The sequence below is a fragment of the Heterocephalus glaber genome, unplaced genomic scaffold, assembly GCF_053883595.1.
Source record: "Heterocephalus glaber isolate CG9 unplaced genomic scaffold, H.glaber_assembly_v1.0 deba00001550, whole genome shotgun sequence".
Lineage (NCBI taxonomy): Eukaryota > Metazoa > Chordata > Mammalia > Rodentia > Bathyergidae > Heterocephalus > Heterocephalus glaber.
This window is the reverse complement of record NW_028258343.1, coordinates 13181554-13207375: the sequence shown is the minus strand read 5'-3', so window position 1 is coordinate 13207375 and position 25822 is coordinate 13181554. Positions and strand designations below refer to the sequence as shown.

Genomic DNA, 25822 nt, shown 5'->3' with positions numbered 1-25822 from the left:
CATAAAAGTCTTCTCGAATCATTGCATCATGCACTGATAAGCTGCCCTTTTGAATAAATATCATGACGGAATCTGGGACAGGCTAGCAACACTGAAGCAATGTCTACTGTAAACATAGATTAGTTTTCACAAATATCTCCAAATAAACATGTCCCTGCTTGCTGCTGACATAGTGTTTGTGTTATGAACATTGCTTCATGCTTTGTTTCAGGCTTGCAGTTTTCTCCCTCTCTCCATTAGGCATGGAGTGATTTGGTTTGAATCCCAAGTCGTTTCATATAGTTAACGGAATGTGATCTGTGTCATAACCATGCATGGTGGATCTTAAGGGTGTTGTCTAGGAATGGCAGGCTTACCCAGGGAATTTTCTTATTGACTTGTGTGTGTGTGAAAGTTAACAACTATAGCATGGGGTTTCATATAACTACAGGCTTACTAATGTCTGGAAATATGTCACCACTAAGCTATTTCTTACATGTACATGGTGAATGCTTACTTTGTCCAAATGATTCTTTTGTGGCATCTTCATCATTTCCAACATCTCTATATTGGGTCTTCTTGATGGTCTTGCCCTGCTGTCTCCATTTATAGTTGATTCCTGAGGCTCCAGCTGCTTGCTTTTAGCCCAGTAGGTAAGCAGGCAAACTTCCTGTCCAGCTCCAGATAGACTTTGAACCAACCTTACTTTGCAGTAGGGCTGAGCACTGCCGCAGCCAGATAATCCTGCGTTGGCTTTGACCACTTTCCAGGGCAGGCCCCTCCTTTGCCAGTCAGGCAAATTTTTCCTGGCCAGCTTCTGAAGGAGCTGTCAGAGGAGGGACCACAGCATGGTGGTGGGACCGCTTCTGCCTCTCGTGGGTTCTCATTTTACACACTGAAGCCTGCCCTTCATCTAAAGCAGAGCCAAGAACTCCAACCTCCTGTATTTCTCATGTCTCACATCCAACTTTCCAAGAAAGGAAAACGACCTTATGTTGAGCAAAAATGGCCACCTGGAAGCCATTTTGTCTACAATAAGGGCCGATGTCGAGGGGACTGACTGTGCCTGTGAGGGCTGCCATAAGGCAGCAGTAATGTGCCAAGCAGATTCAGGACACGTGCAGATCCTGGAGAAGCAGTGCCGAGGGCATTCTGCTTGGGGTTCCTCAGTTTCCCTGGCAGCCATGGCAGTAGGAAAACCTTACTGTTTGGGATGGGCCAATATTCAATCAAGCAAGGCATGCTGCTAGGCAAATGCTACCAGTGAGTTACACCCTAACTGTTTTTCTTTTCTTTTGAGACAGAGCCTTGCTAAGTTCATCATGCTGGTCTCAAGTTTATAATCTTCCCATCGCAGGCTCCTAAGCAGATAGAATTACAGTCATTTATTTGCTACTGTACCTGGCTCCAGTAGATCATTAAAAAATAAAATTGCTTTTTGTTGTTTATAGTTTGTTTTTAAAATCTTAAGAATAAAGCCTGACACCAAAAAAAAAAAAAAAAAAAAAGAATAAAGCCTGACAAAATAAACTTGACTCATGATTAATTAAGTAAGATGTTTTAACAACTCAAGGTTGACATTCTAGGATGACATATTATGACTTAAATTCATTTTGCAGCTAAAGCATTTCATAAAATATGCCAACAATTTAGATTTTGTGTTTCTCTTTCTCCCTATTTTAAGAAAGACCTTTTTTGCTCAGTTTCACTATGCCGTATTATTAAATGTGTGACATTAAGCAAACCACTTAATCTCTCTACGGCTCATCGGCTTCTCTTAACTTGGAGATAATTGTAGCACCTACTTCATAAGATTTCATAATATTGTTTCGACAGTTTACAGAGATTAAATAACAAAAATCTTACAAATCGCCTAGGACAGTGCTTATCATAGAGTAAGCACTCAATAAATGTCTGTTAAAGTAAAAGAAAACCTTCCTCTAAGTTTATCTCTTAAGTATTTTGAGATATTCAATTTCTGCCATAACACAATTGCCACCTGTCAGCTCTTCATCCAGTAGCCTTCAGAGCCATGTGTCATGCAGTCTGTCACTGAGTGCAACAGAGCATGGTGGCAGCCCCCCCTTTTAGCAAGACATGTACTGTTGTTTTTCAACTTGTGAACGATTTATTAATTGATCGTCTTCAAGATTCTGTTTCTCTCTGCCTCTCTTTTTTTTCTGTCATCAGACTGCCACAGGGGGGAGTATAAGTTCTTGAAAGAAGCAAAGAGTACAATTGAAGGAATTTGAAAAAACATTTAAAGAATTTAATACTGATTATTATTAAAAATGTTCATATCTAAAGCATCTAAGCAAGCTCTAGTAATACCTATGAGAAAGTAGAAATATTGTTGGTAAAATAACACATGAGACCATTGTTCAATCAAATAATTTTGTGGTAGTTGCAAAAGCAGAGTCTGAAAAATGTCGCTGTACAGCATGGAAGGGTGAGTGTGTGTGTGTATGTGTGTGTGTGTGTGCACGCACTTGGGTGTTGAGTAAAGGAGAAAATGTAAGTTTCCAGTTTTTGTCCCTGAAGTCATGACAGAGAGGGAGAAGGAGGGGGAGAGAGAATGTGAGCCTGGGAAAGCACTAATTTAAATACAGTGGGGTTAAATATGGTTTGGCTACAGTGATGTCATGGTTACAGCCTCATATCAATGATGCTGATAGATATGGTATTTAACCTTATTAAATTCAACAATTATAGAAGAGAATTCCAAAGTTGGAAGAACTGCACATGTAAAACATGAAATACCCCTTTGAATAGGGGATTGCATTTAGTAGCTACAAAAGCCATGGCGTAATTTTATAACTAGTCACAGTCGAAAATATGGTTATTTCCTCTGCCCCTTTGAAGAAAGAGAAGCGCAACAAAAGTCCTAGGGAATCTGAAGGAGGATCTTAAAGGATGGGTACTTTGAGCCTGGTAACAATACTTTTTTTTGTATTAGCTTCTTCTTGGCCTACAAACGTGCGTACATTTCTTGCAAGAAAAAACCCCAAAGCAATCTTCCCTTTGTCCTGTGCATCTCTCCAAATCCTGATTTTTTCACACCGAAGCTCCTAAACGCATACGCACACCATCACACACTCCGTCACACACACGCACACATACACGCAAATGCCCTGCATTTTGTGTCTCCAGATACTCACCTTGAAGTTGCCATTCTCCCTACTGCAGTAAAGCTCCGAGCACTGTGAGTGGCCAGTAGCCAGGCCACATGCAGGGGGGTCCTTTTCAGCTCGATTTCCCTGTGCGTATTGGGTCCTGTTCTCTATCTTTCTGGCCGGTGCATGTGCTCTCCCTCGAAGACTCATTCCTCTGTCTGTCTCTTTGATGTGGGTGATGGGAATCTCTCTCTGGTCCTGTTCTTTAGCTGCACCGTTGTTGGTGGTTCTCTGCTCTCTGGATCCCGACCAGAAACTCTGTTCTGTGTTCATTCATGCTGTTAACTAAACATTAATATGAATGTCCTGTGCAGATCTTAAATTTAGCATATTCAAAACTAAACTCATCCCCCCACTTCAAAGTCTGTTTCTTTTATAGGTTTATTCCCTTTATACATGCCCCCTTATATGTCTAGGACGTGTGATCAACATATACAGTGAATATTTAAATTAAGGATTATTACAGTAAAAGACACATTGCCACTAATCCTCCTCATACTCTGCCCCTTGTTTCAAACACACGTACCCCACCGTTTTTCCATTTCTGAAGCAGTTCTGAAAGGCTTCTTTCATGAGTGTCTTTATGGAGTATGATCAAGTACCTTCCAAGTACCATCCAGTGGACAGGCAGGCTCATAAAAACAAAAATAGTGTGTCCTCATTTGCTTTATGTACTGGATCTGGCACGGTGTGACTTCGGGCTCTTCCCTAAAGTCAAAAATGATTTTGAATTAATTCAGGACATTGAGGCGGGCAAGACAGCTCCACAAAAGACACTGATGAAAGAGGGCTTCCAGAACTGCTTCTGAAAGGCACGAGAATGATGGGATAAATGTGTTCAAAGTGAATGAGAGTGTTTTGAGGCGGATTAATGGCAACGTGTCTTTTACTGTAATAAATTTTAACATTTAAACACTGTTTATTTTGATCATACTTTGTATTCCCTTTATATATGTTCCCCGTCTTGGTGATTGGAACCACCAGTTTTCCAATCATTCCACACTGAGGCCTGTTCTCTGTTTTTCACTCTCTATACCTAATCAGTCACCAACCTCTCTGGACTTCACTTCTCATTATATCTTATCAACATATCATTCCCTCAGTGTCTTTGCCTGGATTCTGCTCTAGTCTTCCTGTTTATGGTTTTTTTTGACCAACATTATTGCCTTCTCCAATTCATTTTTTCTGCCGCTGCCTGAAGAACCGATTAATGCAAAGCACTTACTCAGCTACTTAAAACCTTCACATGGTTCTCACTGCCTCTAAGAGAAAGCCCTGTGGCTCTTATATCCACCATTCATATCCATCACTACCCACAACTCTTCTTGTTCTGCCTCCTACTTTGCCCAGTTTATTTAAATAACTTACAGTTTTATTACACTGGTGCATGCCTTTATTATTTGCTCATATTACTGTTTGCTTACACCAAATAAATTTTTGACTGCATTTGGAAGCTTGTTTTATGTTTAGTCAAGTACTTTTACAAGGAATGATCAAAAGATACAGTAAAAGTTTAAATTTAAAAAACCTTTCTACAGCAGAAGACATGTCAAGAATAATGAGACTAGTGCATTTGAAGTGAGAAGGGTATTTTGATTATTTTCAGGGGGATTAATGACAATGTGTTTTTTACTGTATTAATTTTAAAAATTTAAACATTTACCATTATTTTATGGTCATCCCTAGATCAAATGTTGTTTTTTTTTTTTTTTTTTTTTTTGGTACCGGGGATTGAACTTGGGACCTTGCGCTTGCAAGGCAGGCGCTGGAACCACTGAGCTAAATCCCCGGCCCCTTAGATCAAATGTTTAAGACAATTTTTGTCAAATAAAAACATTATGGCATGTCCTCATCCACCTTATTCACCGGATCTGGCATCATGTGACTTCTGGTTCTTTTCCAAAGTCAAAACAACATGAAAGGTTAACATTTTGAATTGAATCAAGCATTGGGGCAGCCATAAAGGTGCAGTTAAAGACACTCTTGAAAGAAGAATTCAGAAATTGCTTCAGAAAGTAGCAAATTGGATGATGGGATAAGAATGTTCGAAGCAAGGGGGAATATTTTGAGAGCAATTAATGGCACATGCTTTACGGTGATACATTTTTTAAAAAGTTAAAAATTTACTCTATTGGCTGGGATTTAGCTCAGAAGCACAGTGCCTGCCTTTCAAGCGTGAGGTCCTGAGTTCAATCCCTGGTACTAAAAAAAAAAAAAAAATTCACCCTATGTTTTGATCACACCTCTACCCTCATATGTTCACATGCAAAGTAAAAAAAATATGGAAACGACTTTTATTGTTACTGTATGTGATACCTTCGGTATTTTAAAAGGTATTTTATAGCATTTGAAAAAAATCTAGTGGCTGGGATGTGTGATCAGTGGTAGAGTACTTGAATGCTTGCCTGGCACACATAAGGCCCTGGGTTCAACTTGCAGCAATGAAAAAGAAGTCTTATCTATTTATCTATCTATATATCTTCACCTCCAAGTTATTTTACCATCTTAGTGAACTCATATATCAGAAATAAGATCTGTCTATCTATATACATGTGCGTAGCGTGCCTGGACACACATGTCCTCATATACATGCCCTCATATACATGCGTGCACATACACGCGTGGCCTTGGAACCCCAGGTGATCAGCATAGGCTCCCTGATAAGCAGTAGATGGAGGTGTGGTATGAGGGTGTCAGGCTTGGGATGCTGTGGACATGCTGGGAGCACCTGTGTGCTGGGAAACCAATATGTTAGAGCCCAGTGATTGATGGTACCATGGGGAAACACAAAACAGAGACACAGGGAAAGCCTGGCTTCTTGGTGTTAACTCAAGCCTTGGCCAAAGGCTTGCACTTTCATGAGTGGGGATATCTTCTTATCTTAAAAAAATGGTACTGGATATTGCACTACAAATTATCCTGTCTGATATAAACTTCCTAGTGGGAGAGAGATTGTTTTACTTTAACATTAATGTTTTCTGATGAAATGACTTAGAGCATTTTCTAATTCAATCATAGTTTTAGGATATAATGGTGCATCCTAGTTTTTTAAGCAATAGAATATATAGAAGATGGTAACATTTTTATGGCATTTTGAAACAAGGGCTTTCTGAAAGCTCTAAAGTTCTGGAAGGGAATAGGTATAGAAATTCCTTTGGTTTGAAGATATCAAAGACCATAGCAGAGCTTACTGGAAAATTGCTGCCTTTTGTAAGTTTCTAAACCATTTAAGGTATTTCTTGGAAGTTAATTTCTGAGTATTTGTGAATAACCTCTCACACAGCATGAGTATAAACAAATCCACCATTGAATGAATTCCTTATATAAAATTTGGGAACTAACTTGAACTTTAAAATATTCTATAAATGGTCTATATTTAGCTAAAATTACATATTTACAAATGTGTTAGGGACTGTGATAATTTATAATATAACATATTTATGTCAATCTGTAAGTAAGTATTTTACATTTATTGATTACATAAAGTTTCTGAGGTTCATGTATGTATGAGGTTAGTTTTTCAGAATTCTAGAGAACAGTGTTTATTTTACACAAGCCATAATTTACTAAAGTATATAGTTCTCTAGAAAATTGGATAGTAACACTAGTAGGTGTTTAGGAAAAGTTGCTAATTGACTGGCTAATGGAATTTAAAAAATTAATATATAGTTGTCAAAGTTGCATAATTTTAGGCATAAGAATACTTAGTGTGAAATTCTTCCATACTAATAAATCTATTCAAATGCCTTGAATTAAAAGTCAGTAAATCATTTATTATTGTTTATGTCTCAGTGAAATAAATAATTTTGACCATTTAGTGTATTTCTGACACTGTGTTAAACCTGGTGAGATGTTAAAGGGTACCTGGATCTTGCTTATGAAGAGGTTGTCATCTATTTGTAGAAAGAAAACCTAGGGCTGGGGATTTAGTTCAGTGGCACTGCACCTGCCTCGAAAGTGCAAGGTCCTGAGTTCGATCCCCAGTACTGCAAGAAAAAACAAAAACAAAAAAGAAAAAACAAACAAAAAAACCTATATGGAGTAAAAGTAAACCAATGAAAATTCTAAGGATGATTGTAGTAGAATACGTCATGGTCTTGAAATTGGAACTTTTGTGGAGCTTTAAGGCCCAGATCATGATGAGGCCTTCTCCAGGAGGCTTGAGAGCTCCTGCCCTAGGCCAGTGAGTTGGTGGGTAGTCTGTGAGGGGTCACAGAGGGAAAGAGCCCCAAGTGTTCCATGAATGAAGTGGGAGACATGAACAATGGAAAATCCTGGCCTGGCTTAGTTTATGGATACAAGCTGGGTTAAAGGACCAGGAAGAGGGAATAGCAAGGGGAATCCAGACCCTGGGAATGGCCATGGACAGTCTCGACTCTGGAAGGCCATGGCGTCTGTGGTGGAGAGGAGACGGGCTGCTTTGACCTGAGCCAGCATGGGGATGAGTTGGGAAGATGAGAGAAAAGGTTGTAGTGGAGGGATCCTAACCCTGGTTTCTTTCTTTTTATTCTAGCGGCTTTCATTTTTATTCCTTTTAGTATTGGGGGTATGTATATATTGCTTTATAATAGTTTTCAGGGCCTAGCTAATTTTAAAATGTCATTTACTGGTTTATGGGGTAGGATTAAGAGATCCTCAAAACTAAGAACTAGTAATGTTCAAATTTTTTATGCTTCTATTTCTCCTTTTGCTTTAATAAATACTTACTTATTTTTTTCTTGTTTCAACCTACAAAGTGTCAGGTATATGAAAAAAGTACAAAGCACAATAGACACACTGAATTAATATACCTTTCTTAGGGACAGAGATTATATTTCTTAGTTTTATGAGTCTCTGTAATTTCTGCTATGATGCTTTGTACACAGAGTACATCTGATAACTAGAAAGTATTGAAAATATGCACATGGTTGAGGAGTAACATGACTAAAGTCAGAACTTGGTCAGGCTGTCATAACTTCTTTCCTTCGTTAACTCAGTAGAGGGAACACTCACTGGGTCCAGTACTGACATAAAGACTATTAGTTGAATGGTGATTTTCGCAGTCATTTCCTGTCTTTCTGCTTTTGTACAGGCTCCCTAACTCTTACCCATTCTTCAACTCTCAACCTTTCCTTCTGTGACTCTCCACACTGGTTAAGTGGTCATCCTTTCTCTAACAATATGGTGGTTTGTTTGTATGCTTCACCAGATGGAGGGCCCCAAGAGCAGAATGGAGCCGTTCATCTCTGTACCAAGTACCAAGCCCAGTGCCACATTTATAGATGTCACTTGATGAGTGTGTGTTGGTTTAAGTGTTTATAGAACAAATGTTATCTTTAGTGACAGTGCTGTCAGACATGTGACTTTGAACTGGCAGTTTGGAATTTAAATACTGCATTCAGAAAATGGTAAAAAGCCCTCTAGAGTTATAAGATTAGAGACAAAAGATGAGTTAAAAAGAAGCCAAAATTGAAAATCACAAAGATGCAATATAAAATGTAAGCTGGAATGTCTATTATCACTAATGAACTCCTCCTATTGTGTAGTACATACATTTTATTGTGAACACTTTCATAGTGCATTGAATATTTTATCGAACTTGATAGACAACCGACTGTGGAAACCGCAGGGCAACAGGGAACTTAGAAGCTGCTTGGTCTCAATTCTGGTTAATTGGAGAGATGAAGCTGCTCACTTCAGAGTATACACAGGCAGGTGGGTTTCCCTGGTATGTTCTAGTGGGTGTCCCTTCCCAACACCAGTCTTCCCATGATGACATTCTACCATTTTACTTTCTCAGCAGCCCCTAAAGTACAGTCAGGAAGCAGCTGTAGAGAGCATGGTGAAAGGCCTCCTTTGTCTCCGTTTCCCCTTTGTCATCCATATGCACTGGGGGAAGAGAGGAGCAGCCAGAGTGTAGGTCACCCCACAGTTTGCAAGAGTGACCCTCACGTGTGTGAATAATGATACAGATTAAGCTCTCTAATCTGAAAATCCAAAATCCAAAACATTTCAAAATCTAAAACTTTTTAAGCAACAACATGACACTAAAGTGGAAAATTCTACACCATGAAACTATTTCATGCACAAAACTATGAAAATTATTATAGAAACTTGCCTTTAGGCTATATGTATAAGGTATATATAAAACAAACCAATTTTTTCTTTAGACTTGGGTCTTATCCCCAGTATCTTATGTATGCGCAAACATTCCAAAATCTGAAAAAAAAAATACACTTCCTGCCCCAAGCATTTTGGATGAAGGATACTCAACCTGTGGCAGCAGCATTCCTTGATGACCTGTGCTATACTGATTACCTAGGGTAGACGAAATCTTAACCAAACTCTGCATGTTTGTTGGATTTACTTCTTTTTTTTACAAATAGGGATGGGAGTCTCAGTGATTTTTTTTTTTAATGCATCACGTCCATATCACAGAGCCAGTACATGGTAAAGTCAGGATTCTCTCCAGATGTCTCTAACTCTCCAAATTTCATAGATTTTCCAGACACCATGTCATTTATAAAGCAAATGTAAGGACTTATCAACATTTGCCAGGTAATGTGCATGTCAAGAAGAACCAGCATTGTTGCTTTCTGAAGCATTTAAATACCAGCTTATTTTTAGATAAATGAATACATGAATGAGTACACATGATTCTTTTTTTTTTTTTTGTACCAGAGATTGAACTTGGGACCTTGGGAGTACACATGATTCTTAAAAGAAAAGAAGTCATCATGTTAACAGCACCAATTTAAGTTCATTATAGTAACTTAGAATTTCATGGAAATATGAATGTGAAAAGCCAAACTGAGAGTTTTGGGGCTGTTTTTCTTTGTTTAGTAAACATTCTCTAGTAGAGCATACATTTTTTTCTGGTTGTATAATAAAAAAAGACTTCGATATTTTCTAGTTAAGCTTACTGGGAAGAAAGTATGGCAGTTAAATAATGTATATAATTCTTTCCTTGAAAGCAGCACAAATGCTACCACCTCATTATTTTTACATTAATCTGCTAGAGACACCTATACTTAAAAACCCTGATTCAAAGTAACCGTGTTAATGAAGGCGTAATGTTTACTCACAGTTTAAGTTAATAAGAAACTGTCTGCTTTAGGTCTCCAACTTACAAATGAGTTTTGTTCTGGGAGAATGTTGGTAAGTCAGATGTGTAAGTTGGACAAAATGAGTCTTACACTGTATTTCAGCTTTGTTTTCATGGTAATTGCTTTGCGCTTCCCAGCAGTCCCCTCCACTGCGTTTCCTCTTGATTCCAGACATCCTGGGCTCTGACTGAGCACTGTACTACTGTGCACTATCGCACTGTACAGTAAGCACCCAGCAGCACAGCTGTGACAATGTCCGACAGACACATGAGCTACTTCCACAATGTGTTCCCATCTACGAATGTTCATAATGCGAGGTTGATTCTTGTCTGTGAAAGTTCGCAACTTGAATGTTCGTAAATTGGGAACTTACTGTATTTAAATACTTTAATAACACTGGAAAAAAAACCTTTTTCAATATTTCCAGAACAAAATAGGCAGTGGTTATTATCTTTAGGTTAAAAATGGGGACTGATAAATTTAAAAATATTTTTCAAAATCTTAGCGCTGTTGTACATAACAAATGCTGTGAAATCTCCCACTACTTATTTATTTGGTTGTGAGCTTTTGGTTCCCTTCAGAACTTTTGAGAGTAGGTAGAATTTACATATAAGCAAAAGTTGTCACTGTTCGACAAGTCCCTTTATGCACTTGGAAGCTGAAGACAACCCACCTATCTTGGGGTGGAAACATCGATGCCTTCTGGTCCTTAGAATGCTATTTGGAAGAAAAATTACATATAAAGTGAGAGAGGAGGCTAGTTAGTCTTAGCACAAGTGAGCTTTTGTCTCATGAGGAGATTTAATGGAGTGTATTATTTTTCCTGGAGATTCCTTAGCTCTACCTGATGCCTGTCATTATTTTCTTCATGTTCCCAGCACAGGCTTTGCGTATTACCATGTATGAATTTATGCAAAGTGAATTTAGCTTGCAGAGCTAATGCACTTCTTTTCTCTACCATATGGAGCTATTTCCTCCTCCTTATGACTCTTGGAAATTTACTTGCAAAAGATAAAAAATGCCTGGGTCTTAAATCAGGACTTGCAAACTCAAGAAGCCTCCTTTGTCATATCTAGTTCCCGTTAGCCCAAATAAGACTAGCAGGAGTTACACATCAACTCTCTGAGCCGTGCTGTTCCTAAATTCTATAGAATTATTGGGGTAAATGGCTTGTCCTTTACGTGGTGGGTTTACATATGGATTGGGGTAGTAAAGTCACTTTCATTGAGAGGATTGTAAAATAATCCTACATCTAAGTATCACAAAGGCCAGTGATTACCAGAAAACAGGAGAGCCAGGAATTGGACTGCGGGATGAGTGGGTAAAACAATACAGAGTCAATGCTTTGTGGGTATATTAAAAGAAGACTTAGGGGCCAGGCATGGTGGCCCATGCCTGTTGTAATCCCAGCACTCGGGAGGCAGAGGCCGGAGGATCATTGTAAGTTCGAAGCCAGCCTGAACTACATAGTGAGACCTGGTCTCAAAAAACAAAAAACCCCACAAAGACTTAGGTCATTAAATTGAAAGTAAACCAAACTGAAAATTTGTTGAAATAGGTGGCTCTTTTTCTTTTAATTTTGTAATCATTTGAATGGTGGACTATTTTCAAAGCGTATGTTTAAACAAAAATTGGAAACCAATTGAAAAATGAGGTCAAATTTCTACCTTTCCCCCACCTAAGAGGAAATTAGAAGTATTTAAAACATACATTTTTCTGGGTTGATTTATTAAGACTGAGTTGACCTAAATGGTGGTAAAATTCTACATATGTTAGCAGATAATGTTATAGGGGCAAGTCCAAACAGAAGAGTAACATAACTTCCATTTTGAACATACAACCAACCCATTTGGGAATAAGAGTCTTCTTTTTATCTTGTTGTGAAAGTTAATGTCCTGTCCTTTGGTTTCAGGTAGCAGAATGAAGAAGGGACTAACTGAACTTGACTTTCTGCTCTGAACAAAGGTAAGGCATGAAAGAAACTATAAAAGTTCAAACATCTGGTTACATACTAACCAAATTCTACCATTCACTATTTCCATTTGTAAACTAGATTTTTGCTGGACATAAATTTGTTTCTTTTTTTCTTTTTTTAAATAAAAGGAAAGGCATTTGTCCTTTCCTAAAATGAGTACACTTTAAATGGTGTTTTAAATTATCGTATCTTCTAAGTTTGGCTTCCAGCATTTATCTGTTGTGGTTCACCTTCAGAAAGCTGCTGAGTAATGAAGGAGAAAGTTTGTGTAGGAAACGCTTGACAGTTCTTCTCTTACTTATAGAAACATTTCCACGAAAGAAGGAAACCATTTCCAAACTGTCTTATAATAGTTTTTTTCCTCTTTTGTTTAGGTCATATTGACCTCAGTCTAGGACAGTATAATAGCAGTTAAAGCATGATTCTTATTTGCAGTTATTCCTTGAATAATAATAACACACCAGTATTTGGTGGTTAATAATACAATTGCCATATTCCCCAAAACTCTTATGGATTTGTTTTTTGGGTACCGGGGATTGGACTTGGGACCTTGAGCTTCCAAAGCAGGCAGCAGAACCACTGAGCTAAATCCCCAGCCATTTTTATGGATTTGTATAGAGAAAAAATTAGAGATGTTTTAAAGTCACTTTGCTAGTTTGTGACAGAACTGGTTGTAAGTGCATTTCTCCGACTTTAACTCTGTCTCTGTTGCTTTCCTTTGCTCTTTTCCTTTCTTCTGTCTTCTCCTTGCTTTTTGTTTCTTTTATTGTTTGTTTTCTTTTCTAATTGCATCATCCTGTCTTATTTATCTGGTGAATTATACCCTGGGTAAAATAAATGGAAACAAGTAAGCTGAATTCTAACTTAGGGTTGTGTGTTCTAGTATTTTTCAAAACTTGTGTCACTCCCATTCCCAAGATAGGAGTTGGCTGTCATGGTGTTGAATGTGAACTTTGGAACGCAGAGATCCAGACCTTAGCCCTGGAGTCTGCCCCCGGATCAGGCTGGTCTTGCTCCTGGCTGCTGTGAGTGCTTGTGTCTCATTTGTCTCTGTGGAGTGTGGTGAATTTGGGGTTATTCTGGCAATTTAATGACATGTAGCTTATTGAAAGAATTGAGAATATTGTTGATGTGTATAGTTGTCTCCAAAATGTTAGATACTGTACTTACTTTAATAGTTAATATTATTAAGGAATTAAAGATTTTATCATTTCTCGGCCTTTTGGCTAAGATCAAGTGTAGGAATTAAAGATTTAGTATTGCAAGTTAATATGCTAAAGATCAGGAATCTCCACTTTCTGGAGAGAGGCATTGCAGTGTTCCAGTGATCTCCCTCATAAGCATTATTAGCTCATGGTAAGGTCCATTAAATGAGAGATGGGAGAATAATATTTTTGCTTAGCGAAACTTTCATAAGCCAGATTCATTAGCAGCTTAGTTGCTAGGTTATATTATTTTGCTGTGAAACTTAGGCTTTATGCTAAAAGTATTTGTTAAGTATTTGTCAGATGTGTCATTAGTTCTTAGGAAATAAGCATTGTTATGAATCCTGGGTAGATGAGTCTGAGACATGGATTAAGCATTCACTAAGTATGTGAGTTAACAAATGACGAAGGTCTTGGGAATTTGTGTTAGAAAATCTGCTGAAAATGAAACCCTGTGAAAGTCATGTCATTTTTGGTCCTCATAAAAGTTGGCAGCCTTTTTGTCTCATCTAGCTAAACACATACATAGAAGCAGAGACATGTTGAGTTGGAAAACCCTTTTGGCATTATGTGGTTTTATGCCTCCCGGATTTTACCACAGTACCTACTGCACAAATGCAGTTTTGTACAGGAATTGAGAAGAACTGCTATGATTGTTTCAGGGGAAGGGACAGAGCTGGATTCTCCACCTCTGCACCTGAGCCCTACAGAGGGAAGGGCGCGCCTCTTCCCTTGCAGGGTGAGGAAGCAGGCTCCCCAGGCAGTGGGCACCTTTCTCAGCTCATAGCCCATACAGACGGTGGGAGAGCCAGTCACTGAACAACATACTCTGCTACCTCTGGTCTTTTGATTGCACCCTATTTCTTCTTCACAAAACATCAGTAACTCAGAACTCTTACCTCTCCAGATTTCTTTCTCTTCTCTATTTTTATTAGCAAGAGGTTCTGCACATAAGCCGATTGTGTAGGGTGGGAACTCCAAGAAACCCAGCACAAAAACATCGGATGGCCAACGAGCTGATCTGAGGTGGTTGTGGCAGCTACATGGTGCTAAGGGAAGCTGTAGGAACTCAGGGTAGAGGGGCGCTGGTAAATAACCCCAGGCCTTCAGAGCAGACCATGTCTGGGAGCTCCAAGGGATAGGGGCCAGACCCTGGGAAAACTGAAGTAGACAAGCCTCATGGACCTGTAAATCAGAGCTACCAAGGGTCAAGGTTACACACCATTATTTGTTTTCCAACTGCTAGAGAAAATTTAATGCTCTTGAAGGAAGACGCCTTTCATATCAGTTTTTCATGCAAAATTTTCAGCATTCAGTATAGAATTGCAAAGCATGCTATAAAACAGGAAGTTATGACTGGAATCCCAGATTAATAAATATAATAAATGCATAGGTGATCTAGTTATTTTAATTTCAGAGGAGGACTTAAAAATAACTAATTAACATGATCAAGAAAACAGGAAATAACAGATGAAGGAGGTAAGTTGGAGAACTTCAGCAGAGAACTGGCATAGTCATATAGGCACTCTAGGACTGAGAAATATGTTATTTAAGATTTAGAATCTGGATGTCTTGAACAGCAGAGTGAACTTGTCACCACACAGGACAAGGGAACTGGAAGGTCACAATGAAGCTAAGAAAAGGGTGGAAAAGTAGAATAGAGCCTAAAAGACGCGTGGTATGTGAACTGACTTCTGAACTCACTATTCTCTTGAAAGAGATTTCGTACTTAGCTCTATGAGTCTCTTCTTTCTGGACCATTGATGCGATTAGAAACATACTTAGACAAATCTAATTCCAATGTTAATTCAAAGTGTTTACGTTTTCAAGGGAATTAAGAATTTTTTTCTCTTTAATTTTAGTGGAAAAAATTCTTTCTTTTAAGTAATATCTTTGCCAAAATGTGACAAGTTCTGAAAAGAGAACTGAGAACAAGATTCTGGGGAGTAGGAAAAATCTGGATGAAAGCCAGCCATTGGCAACCCAGCCCCATCCTAATTATGACTCCCTCTCCTATATCATTCGGGTGGGTGATTAATCCTTCCTTTCTTTCATCCTGAAAATATTTGTTGACACCTGTCTTGGCATATGGCACTGTCCCTAAAGAATTCTGGCCAAGAAAGGAGAAGTAATTGTTTTTAGGGGAAGATGAGCCTTCTCTATGGTCCCGGCTGAGGCTGGAGTTTACCCTGGAGTTGAAGAGGGAGAAGAGGAGGGAGGAAGGGTGGGATGTGAAGTCTCCGTGCCCTTCCTCACTGGTATGTTCAGGGCCAGGGATGGTGGCTCCCACTGCTGCTTTTCTTCATAAATGTGGTCAAATGAATGAAAGCAGCAGCTCTCTTGGAGGTGCCTTTTGGCCTTAATCATTCTCCTGGAATTTTGCTTATTAAGTTGTTGGATGCTGTGTACTGGGTCATTATAAATGTTCCTGTATCAGATTAAATGTGACCAATTTCAATTTCCGCTCTTTCTTTTTTCTTTTATCAAAAAAGTAGCCTCATTTTTCACCAGATCTAGTATTTCTTAGTATTGTGTTTTGGATCTGAATACTATTTCTCTTTTGTTACTCCCAAGATAGAAAATAGTGCCATAGGAAAACTATGTACTTATGACTGAACTATTAAGTGGCACCTAATGAAACTGATGATATTTAAGAGGCTAAATTTAACCTTATGTCAAAAAAAATTCTTTAGGTTAAACTGAATAGATCATGTTTTTAAAAAATAAAATGACTGAAATGTCTATAAAGGACTAAACATTTCCCCACAGACATTTCCATCGCACACCACAGGACAGAGACTAACTTTTGGCCCTAATGAATGATATTTGTGTTTTACTAGTTCCTTTTCAAAATTCTTCCTTCTGGAAGGCCTGCCTCACAACATGCTGCTTTCCCAGTGCAGACTGCTGTGTGAATATGTGCAGGATAATTTATTTCATATTATTTAAGGCCTGTGAGTATTATTAGAATGAGAGGAAACCATGGAAGTTATGGGTTCTTGCTTCACTGCTTTAACAAATATTTACCAAGTGCCAACAAAAATAATATTTACTGCATACACAAAAACAAGTGGACAGTCCTTCTCTCCTTGGAATTTATTGTTTGTGGTTTGCATTATTTGTACCAAAGAGCTTTGTAAGTGTTTAATTATAGCTGCGAGGGATGCTTCGAAGGCAGGTGCAGAATAGGAAGAGCATTGAGGTGTCGCTCACGTGGGGACACTGGGGAGGGAGTTTCTTTCTGGGGGAGTGGCGGTTGAGCCAAGGTTAAGAGCAGCTGTTAAGCCAATGAAAGGGGACAGGGGCGGGATGTGCAGCAGCACAGTTGAGTTGAGTTGAGTTCAGTTCAGTTGAGTTCAGGGTGTTTATGGAACGCCTGCCATATGCCAGAGTTGTGCTTAGACACAGGGAAGTAAAAAATGAATAAGTCCTCCTGGGCTTTGCCCCCGCTGAAGAGCTCACTAGAAGGGTTTCATTGTTGTGTAATTCATAAACCAACAGAGCCACTGTTTATGTATTTATTTTGCTTTTAAATCGCTTGAATTTTGTTGTCTCGAGATTCCCTCAGCGAGGCAAGTCTACCTCAAGAAACCAAACGTGGTCTTTTAGCCATAGTTTGCTGGGTTCAAGTCCAGCAACGCTGTTCTCATCTCTCCTGTTCCCCCATTGTGGTCTCAGAGTGGAGCTCATGCTTGTTTCTGAGTCTGCCAACAGCCTGGTCCCAGGACGGAAGCCTGACTCCCTCCAAACAAGAGAGGCATCATTATGGTGTCTTTTTTTTTTTTAAGCCATTAACTAAAGTTATTAAATCTTGAACCCACCCAGAAAAATGAATTATACATATAGCATATGTGCACTTGATTCATCTCTTCTTATGTTAAGCATCGTTCAGACCCAGAGCCCAAACTCCTGGGTACACAGAAGTCACATACAGATCAAGCAGCAGGAACATAAACACGACAAGAGGCAGGCACTGTGGCAAAATGGCGATTGTCAAAAGAAGAACAAAATTCCGAAAGAACTCTTGCCCCAGTCCCTCAGGCAGCCCTGCACTGACTATGCCCACTGAAAGCTCATTCCAGGCCTCTTATCCTTCCTCTCTACAGAGGCCTAGGGCCCTTGGTATCTTTTGGTTTCTGATTTGGGCACTGCTCCCTTATCTCAGAATTTCCTGACTCCTCGCCTGCTTGGTTGCCTGCCCTCATCTTCGTGGAGACATTGCCCCTGGCTAGTCCCGACTGACAGGCCCGCTGCTCTTTTGGTTTGTCTTGTCAGGGCAGGGCGCCTCCAACTCTACCGTCCCTGGGCTGAGCCCTAGGCGGCTAGGTCCACTCTGTCCCTGGACAGATCTCCATGGAGCAATGGAGGGGGATCTGTGACTCAGCCCTGTTGACTAATTTCATAATTTTTGATTATTCTTTGAAGGAACTCACACTTTCTTGTAGCAAGTAGTATCAATATCCAGTCATCCCTCTGTGTCCATGGATTTTTTTCATCCACAGATTCAACCAACAGCAGCTAGAAATTATGTGGAAAAGAATTATGTCTGTACTACTAAGGTACAGCCTTTTTGTTGCTATTCCCTTAAAAAAATACACTATAAGAACTATTTACATAGTATTGTATTAGGTATTATAAGTAATCTAGATATGGTTTAAAATATACCAGAGGTTACATGAAAATTCAACACCATCTTTTGTAAAGGACTTGAGCATCTGTAGATTTTGGTAGCCCTGGGGGTGTGCTGGAAGCAGTCTCCCTGGAATCCTGAGGGATGACTGTATATTTTATGCTGTTTAGGCTCTCTCATCTTGACTGTCAATCCCAAATACTTGTTTTCTTTTTCTCCCGTGTTTGGTTATTTTGGGGGAGGGAGGATGTGCTTTGTTTTTGGAACTCATGTGCTAGGGGACAAGTTGTATTTCCAGGTTATGGAAGAGGACATCTCCATACTTCACAATTAAATGACTTTTCTGATTTCCCATACTGCCCTTTAATTATGACATAATCAAGTAAAATGGAGCATTAGTCCCCAAATCTGGTTTCTTAATTGCGTATGCACAATAATACCGATACTATGAAAATATTAGCCAAATGTTTAAGTGTTAGCAGTTTGAGCTCATTAGTTAAGATGTTCTGAAGACTTTTATTTTAGGAAATTACATTGGAAACAATACCATTAAATGAGCTTTTAGAAAATGTAAGATGTACTCCTGTATTCACAGTCTATAAAACTCTTCAGACTTTGCTTGTAAGATTTCAGTGTGTGTTCTGTCTTCAGCAATTCTGCACTTTTTCTGTGAAGAGTGATTATCAACCTGGTTGATGGTAGCTGTGATTTTTTTTGCCTAAAATTTCTAAATGAATGTGGTGAATAACATTATCAGACTTTCTGTCTAGCAGGTTGTTTGTGCCAACTCATTTCCAAATTATTCTGTAACAAAAAATTTGCACAGGTACTATTTTACCCACTGAATAACTGTTTCTGCTTAATTTTTTTGGAAATAATATTAACAATATACTCCAGCAGTGATCTAGCCCAGAATGTCCTCGTGTTATTTTGGAGCATGTAGCTGGTGACTCATAGCACCTTGGGCGTCCAAGCTATGGTTAACTGGTGGTCAAGTTAGGAAATTCTGTTCCCATTAACTCCTCTTCTCAGCCCAGAACACCTCTCTGCTCAACTTTTTTTCTTTTGATTCGTCACACTCATAGTCTCTGGTTGGTGTTTTCAGACCAAAAGTAGAAGCAAGGACGAGCCATAGAAGTATTGTTCCTATTGCATTTCCAGCTTAGCTAAAAACAGGAAGTGCAGGCCATTTCATGGAAAAGCCCATTTTGTTATGTTTCCAACCGAGAGGTTTGGATCAACTTTGGTTGAATATCTGAACTTTTGGCTTCTTCCTTACAGTAAGCCTTCTAACTTCAGAATTTTAGCACAATACCTGCTTATCAGATGCCAGCCATATTTAGATTATGCTGACACATGAATCACTTTACTTTCAAGCCATTTTTACTTAATATCAGGATGTACTTGTAGCTAAAAAATTACATAATAAAATCGTGTGAATTTTAAAATAGAAAACTTAGTAGTAGGAAGAGCTATCATTTTCATAGTTTTAGGACTGCTAATTTGTTAGTTTGTCTAAAATAGATCTGTTATTATAAGGCTTTCCTCATTAAATGAATGTATAATGCAAAAATGTATTATTTAAAGTAAATCCCAAAACAAAAATTCTGGGTTAGGTAAAAATAGTCTGATAACTCTTTTGGTAGGGAAGGCCAGGCCTTCCTAGAAAATGAGTTGCTTTGTGTTTTAATTGAAATAGTTTTTAGTAATCCTAAAAGGCACAGTGAATTTAAAGTTGGAACTTCATGTAGATTTATTTATTTCTCTTTTTAGATCCATGGTTGTAAATTCTAATTGGATAGATTAGCAAAAGAAATCAGTTAAGGTTATATTACCTGATTCCAGGCAAGTAAAGTGGCATTGGGCAATTCATCGTGTTATTTTCCAGCATCATCTTCCCTAATCTCTTCCATATTATTTGATTGTGTGAATTGGCTGTAGTGAACTGGATAGATTACTTTGTTCCCTTTTGATTTAGCCATCTGATGTGATCTGACACACCATTTATCATTGTCCTCAAGCATGACAAATGGCAAGGTGAATTATAATTCAAGATGGAGTTGTTAAATAAATTTATTTCACTTGTCTTTGAAAAATGCAACCTGCTTCTCTCAAGGCAGATGAATAGGCACTGCCATCAGTGAGTGCTGAGTGTAGAGAAAGGGCATATACAGTGAGAGATAAGGGAAGCATATTCACGGCAATCAGATCTCTTCAGCTTTAAGCCTTATTGAAAAAGGAACTTAATTCAGTATTTCTTGAAGTTCTGAGATGACTGAATAGATCTTTTTATTCCATGTCTTCTTGCTTCTATTTAGCTGGAATGTACTGGACAAGATTAGAATTGGTGTTCTTCTAGTTTTTTTTTTTTATGGTTTTAGACTAAGAGCAAATTGCCAGAGTTCTTTAAAGTAATCTCTCTTTATGAGATTCCAAGCCTTGGTACAGATCCAGAAAGCAGAGACCACATTTTTTTAGATTTTAGCAAACTGTATATGATATCCTGAACTTTGAAAACTTTGCCCATAGTTAGCTGATGATACAGCTTTCCATTTAAGGTCAAGTTCCTCCCCCTTCTCCAAAGCAAGAAAAACAAAGTAAAAGACAGCTAATATCTGTGAAAATGCTGCTTAAGCCAAACATTTTTCTCTTGTGTCTGAATCACATGATATCCATTTTCCTCTTTAGTTCTTGGACTATTACCACTCATCCTTTAAGATCTTACATTTCAGATTTTTTTGTTTTTAGCTCCCACTGAGTAGTACTGGATGAGTTAGAAAGTCCTAACAGTGAATTTATAAAGAAAATGTTGACAGAGGTTGGATTCTCATAGTGTTGCTGGGTACCATGATTATAATAATGATTTCCTTTAAAACTCTTCCATTGAATGTTCCAAACAGTGGAATTTGTAGTTTTTCCTTTGGTTTCAAGATCAAAAACATGAGCAATTTTACATTTCTAAGGTTGGATAGCATCTGTTTCCACAATTTCAGTGGGAAAGCAATCCACCCTTTCTCAGTTTTATTAAAAACCACCACCTTGGCTCCAACATGTGCCATTTCAAGCACTTTCATTATGTCTTATATCTCCTTTTAGGAAGTAGGAGTCTTGCTTATTATTTTATTTCCCCATGCTCACTTTTTTTTTTCTTACTGGCTTTCAAAGACTACATACAGTAAATGAAAAGTGGTTGAAAAAATTGGATATAGGATAATATAGTGGTTCAAACAGATTGAGTTCTAATCCTTTCTCTGCCACTTAGTGGCTAAGTGACTTAGGCAAGTTACACAATTCTTTATCTGTGTTCTACCTGTAGGATTTGCATAGTAGTAATATCTCCCTTGGCGGGTTTTGCTAAGAAATAAGGTAAAAGTCTAAAGTCTAAGTTCCCCCAAATGGGTGCCATTATTAGATGTTTTATTTGTTTTTAAAAGACAACTTGGAAATGTTTTGTAGTAACAACTATTATCTAAGGAAATTTTTTGTATCAAGTGTATCTTGGTGTTTCTATTTTAAAAGTAATGAAACTGATTCATTAATGGACCGTTCTTTATGGAATGCCTACTCTGTGCCTGTTGACAACTTCTTCCCACAAAGGGATAATAAATATCCTGGCAGCTGGATCTTGGAAATCATTTTTATATCAGAAAAAGGTGTTTTAAAGATCAAACAGGATATGCACAAAATTTTGTTCTTTCTGCTTTATAATCTGATATTAGAATGCTGAATATCATTATTTCTACTATTTGTGTAGACTCTAAGGTTTAAGTTTCTCCAGCAACTTCATTATGATTTAAATAAGCCAGAATCTTGTTACAGATATGCAGATATGTAGTATCCGATGTTAATAACTATCATATTGTTTTAGAAAGCAATTTTTGCTTACAAATAATCCCTGCTCTTCCCACCATGTCTACCAAAGTAGACCCAAAAAGAAATTATTCTCTATAATTTAAATATTGACATTTGGAGAGAGTTGTTTATTTATTGGTGTACACACACACACACACACACACACACACACACCTCCACACCTCCATTCTGCATTACTGGGGGTCAAACCCAGGGGCTCACTCATGTTAGGCAAGCACTCTACCACCTAGCTACAACTCCAGTCCAGAAAACAGTATTTTTATATGAAAGAGACCATTACATTTTAGGATTTGATATTATCTAGATTTTTTTTCTTACAACAAGAACGATTGAGATCACAAGAATGACCTTGTTATCGAAGTCCTACCTTAACCACTTTTTGTTTTTCTTTTACTTATGTATTCAGAGGTTATTTCCACTATGACATGAGGTAACAAAAGAAAATGAATAAAAGAAAACAGTGATAAAGTACAATAATAATAAATAACTAAATGCTTATAAGATGTACCAGAGAGTTCTACAAATAGGGAGAAAGAATACAAATATGTAAATCATAAGTCTACATTAATTGCTACTACCCTACCTCAATTTTGCATTTAACTTACTGGTTCAAATTTAAACAAAGCAAATTTGAACCACCCTGATTCTTGAGGAGAATGATTATAATTTTGGAGTATTTTGGGGGGACAGTAGAGGTTTATTCTGTTTTTTCGCTTGTTTGTTTGGTACTTGGAATGGAACCCAGGGCCTCCGCACTTAGCCATGTCCCAGCCTTTTCTCATTTTAATTTTGCGACAGGGTCTCCCCAGGTTGCTCAGGCTGGCTTCAAGTTCACGATTGTCCTCCAACAACCTCTGGAGTGGCAGGTATCACAGGCATGTGCCACCATACTGCCTGGAACCTCAGGGGGCAAGACGGCAGCCTGGCAGTGCCAGCCCAGTCCTTCGAGTCCAGTGTGCCCAGCACTGAGTGCCGGGTGTGTGGTGCACAGGGCCGAGTCCTGGCTGGGCTCTCACTCCCCACGCACCCGGGCCTGGTGGCCTCAGGGTGGTGATGCTGCCGGTCTGGGTTTCTTCCCTCTGTCCTTGAAGCTGCGCAGCGGATTCTGGGTCTTCGCCTTCTTAGCCTTCTTGCCGGGTGCCTTAGCCTTCCTGCCAGAGAACCGCTTCTTCTGCTTCATGTGAGTGCCCACGAGGCCATGGAGAGCTGGGGGGACCAGGTAGTCAGGGACGTGGCCCAGGTGTGGCTTCACCACCGCGGGGTGCAGGGGCAGGTCGTGCCGCAGCAGCTGCAGGTCCTGGGGGTTATCTTCGAAGTATGTCTTGAGCTCCTCCTTGATCTCCTTCAGCCTCACCTCCCGGATGGCCTGCTTCATCACCGAGCGCATGGCTTCCCTGCACCAATAATGGAAGCCCTCAATCTCCTCCATGTGGAACTGGTATGGAAGCAGGACAGGGGCCTCTCCCTCATCACTGAGAAGCTCCTCGATGTTGCCCAGCTGCAGCTGCACCTCGGGCAGCACAAAGGTCAACACTGTGCCTGGGTTGTTGGCTCGCGCTGTTCTCCCAGCCCGGTGGATGTAGGCCTCAGGAGTGGGGGAAGGTCAAAGTTTAGCACTGCAGACACGTGGTGGAAGTCTATGCCCCGCGCCACACCTGCCTCCGGGTCGGAGGCCTTGTCTCTTTTGGACTTTCGCCCCGCTGCTTGCCCTTGGCCGGGGGCCCAAGGACTTCAGCATCTGTTGCTATGACACAATCATAGAAGCCTTGGTTGAACCGAGAGATGATGACTACTCTGTACATATCAACTATTTATGTAAAAATATCTGATTTGTTATTTCTCAACTCTCTCTGGTTTGGTTTATCAATTTAAACAATAATACTTCCATATGTCTGTTATGTTCAAAGCAGTGAGGGTGAGAATTTTACCATAATTTATGATATTTACTATAGATTTTCTTTATTAAGATGTCTTTTGTCAGGCTAAGGAAGTTACTTTCCTTTCCTTCTTTCTTAAAAGTGCTTTTTGTTCATGAATAAATGGTGAATTTTACCAGATGATGGGGTTCTCTTCTATCTTTTGAGAGGTCCTAAGATTTTTTTTCTTTGGCAAATTTGTTTAATTTTGTTCATAGATTCACATATTAAATCTCTTTTGCATTCCTGAAGGACACTCATCTTGGTTGTAGCGTTTTGTTCCTTTTTAATACCACTGAATATGATTTGCCTATATTTTGTGTATGAGTCTTAAATGTATGTTCTCGAGGCAGATTGGCTTATGTTTCTTGTAAAATTCTTGTCAGATTTTGGTGTCAACATTATGTTGCCCTCATAAAGTGAGATTGGAAATATTTCCTTTTTCTCTTCTCTGGAAGAATTTGTGTAAAATTATTGTCACTTCTTCCATAAAAGTTTTGTAGGAATCACTGATGAACCAGCTGGGGCTGAGGTTTTATTCGTGGGAGATAAAATGTAGATTTAATTTCTTCCACATATATAGTAATTCTATTTGGATTTCTTGTACAAGTTTTGTCTTCTTTCCTCCCTCCCTCTGCCTGTTTCCCTTCCTTCTCTTCTAAGTTCTGTTTCTATGGAGACAGGAGAACCCAGTCATGTTGGCACCTTGATCTTGGACTTCCGACCTCTAAATCTGTGAGAAATAAATGTCTATTTCATGAGCTACTCATCTCTAGTATTTTTGTTATAGCTGCCAATCTGATCATGACAGCGCTTACTAGACTTTCATGGCTCCTAGGGAACTAAGCAGGTAATGTGATGGATTAACAAGGACTGGAGGGCTGGGGGCTGTGTCAGAGAAGGTGGACAGACGTGGTAACTTTTAAGTGGAGGGGTTTGAATGAGCTGGGCATGAAAAACCAGAGTGGATGTGTTGAGGCAGGGAAGGGGGAATAGACACAAAGACCCAGAGGCAGGAAGCGGCCGGAAGTGAGGGCTGAGCTGATTGTGCTGGGCTGGAAGTGAGGGCCGAGCCAGCTGTGCATGATCAAAGACAGAAAGTGAACTGTAAATCTTTTATGATTTCCAGACGGGAAAAAATTTCGTTATTTGTTTCTTCCCCAAGTGTGGAGAGGGAGGCAGTGTCCTTTGCACGCAGAACCCACTGGGCCATGGTCAAGGACCTGGCAGAACCATCACAGCAGATGAGCTGGTTCGCCTTTATGAGGGCCCTCTGGCTGCCTCCAGACAAGGATTGGAGAGAGACCAGATCTCTCTGGAAGCTAATGCTCTGATCTAGGAGAGGGATGATGCTGATTTGGGAGAGAGGAGTTTCAGTGGAAGTGGGGGCCGACTGGAGGTACACGGAGGAGCCAGAGCTGACAGGGCTTGCCACTGGATGGCATGTAGGGAACAAAGAAAAGGCTCATTTCCAAGTATTTAAAACTTTTTGTTTTGTGTCAGCTGCAAATTCTAATGGCAGCATCTTTACTAAGTGCTTCCAATTCATCTTCTTAGCTCAACTTTTATAAATTAAAAGGTTAGTGTCTGCAGGGGTTATTTTAAAATATTCTCTTTATTAAAAAAAAGAAGAATTTTTAAAATAAAAAATTTTAACGTACCTAAATATTGTACAGGAAAAGAATTTTAGCAGAATAATGATTCTTGCTTAGTATTTGCCCTTGAGATTTGTATGTTTTTCCGCCTAAGGGAAACTGCTGCTTTTCTGATTTTTCCAAAATAGGTATCCTAATAATAGAATAAATAATAGAATGTTGTTCTTGTAGTTAGAATGAAGATGAAATGAAAACAGCAGCACCTCTCTATAATCTTTCCTCACTATTCATATGTATGTCTATGGAATTTTATGACTGGAGTAAAAGTAAAGGATTTTGTGTATCCTTATTTGAAATAAACAATCTATGACAGTGATTTTGTCAACTTAAT

The 25822-nt window shown here is 39.0% G+C and overlaps 1 long non-coding RNA gene across 8 annotated transcripts in view; it reads left to right on the top strand.

Moving 5' to 3' along the window:
- Positions 1 to 12125: 12125 nt before the first annotated feature.
- LOC106009481 (uncharacterized) overlaps positions 12126 to 25822 on the top strand; it is a 227400-nt gene continuing 213703 nt past the window's right edge. For all 8 annotated transcript variants that reach the window (XR_015442515.1, XR_015442514.1, XR_015442526.1 and 5 more), the window contains exon 1: positions 12126 to 12202. This is a non-coding gene — a long non-coding RNA (uncharacterized LOC106009481). The remainder of the gene's footprint in view (positions 12203 to 25822) is intronic.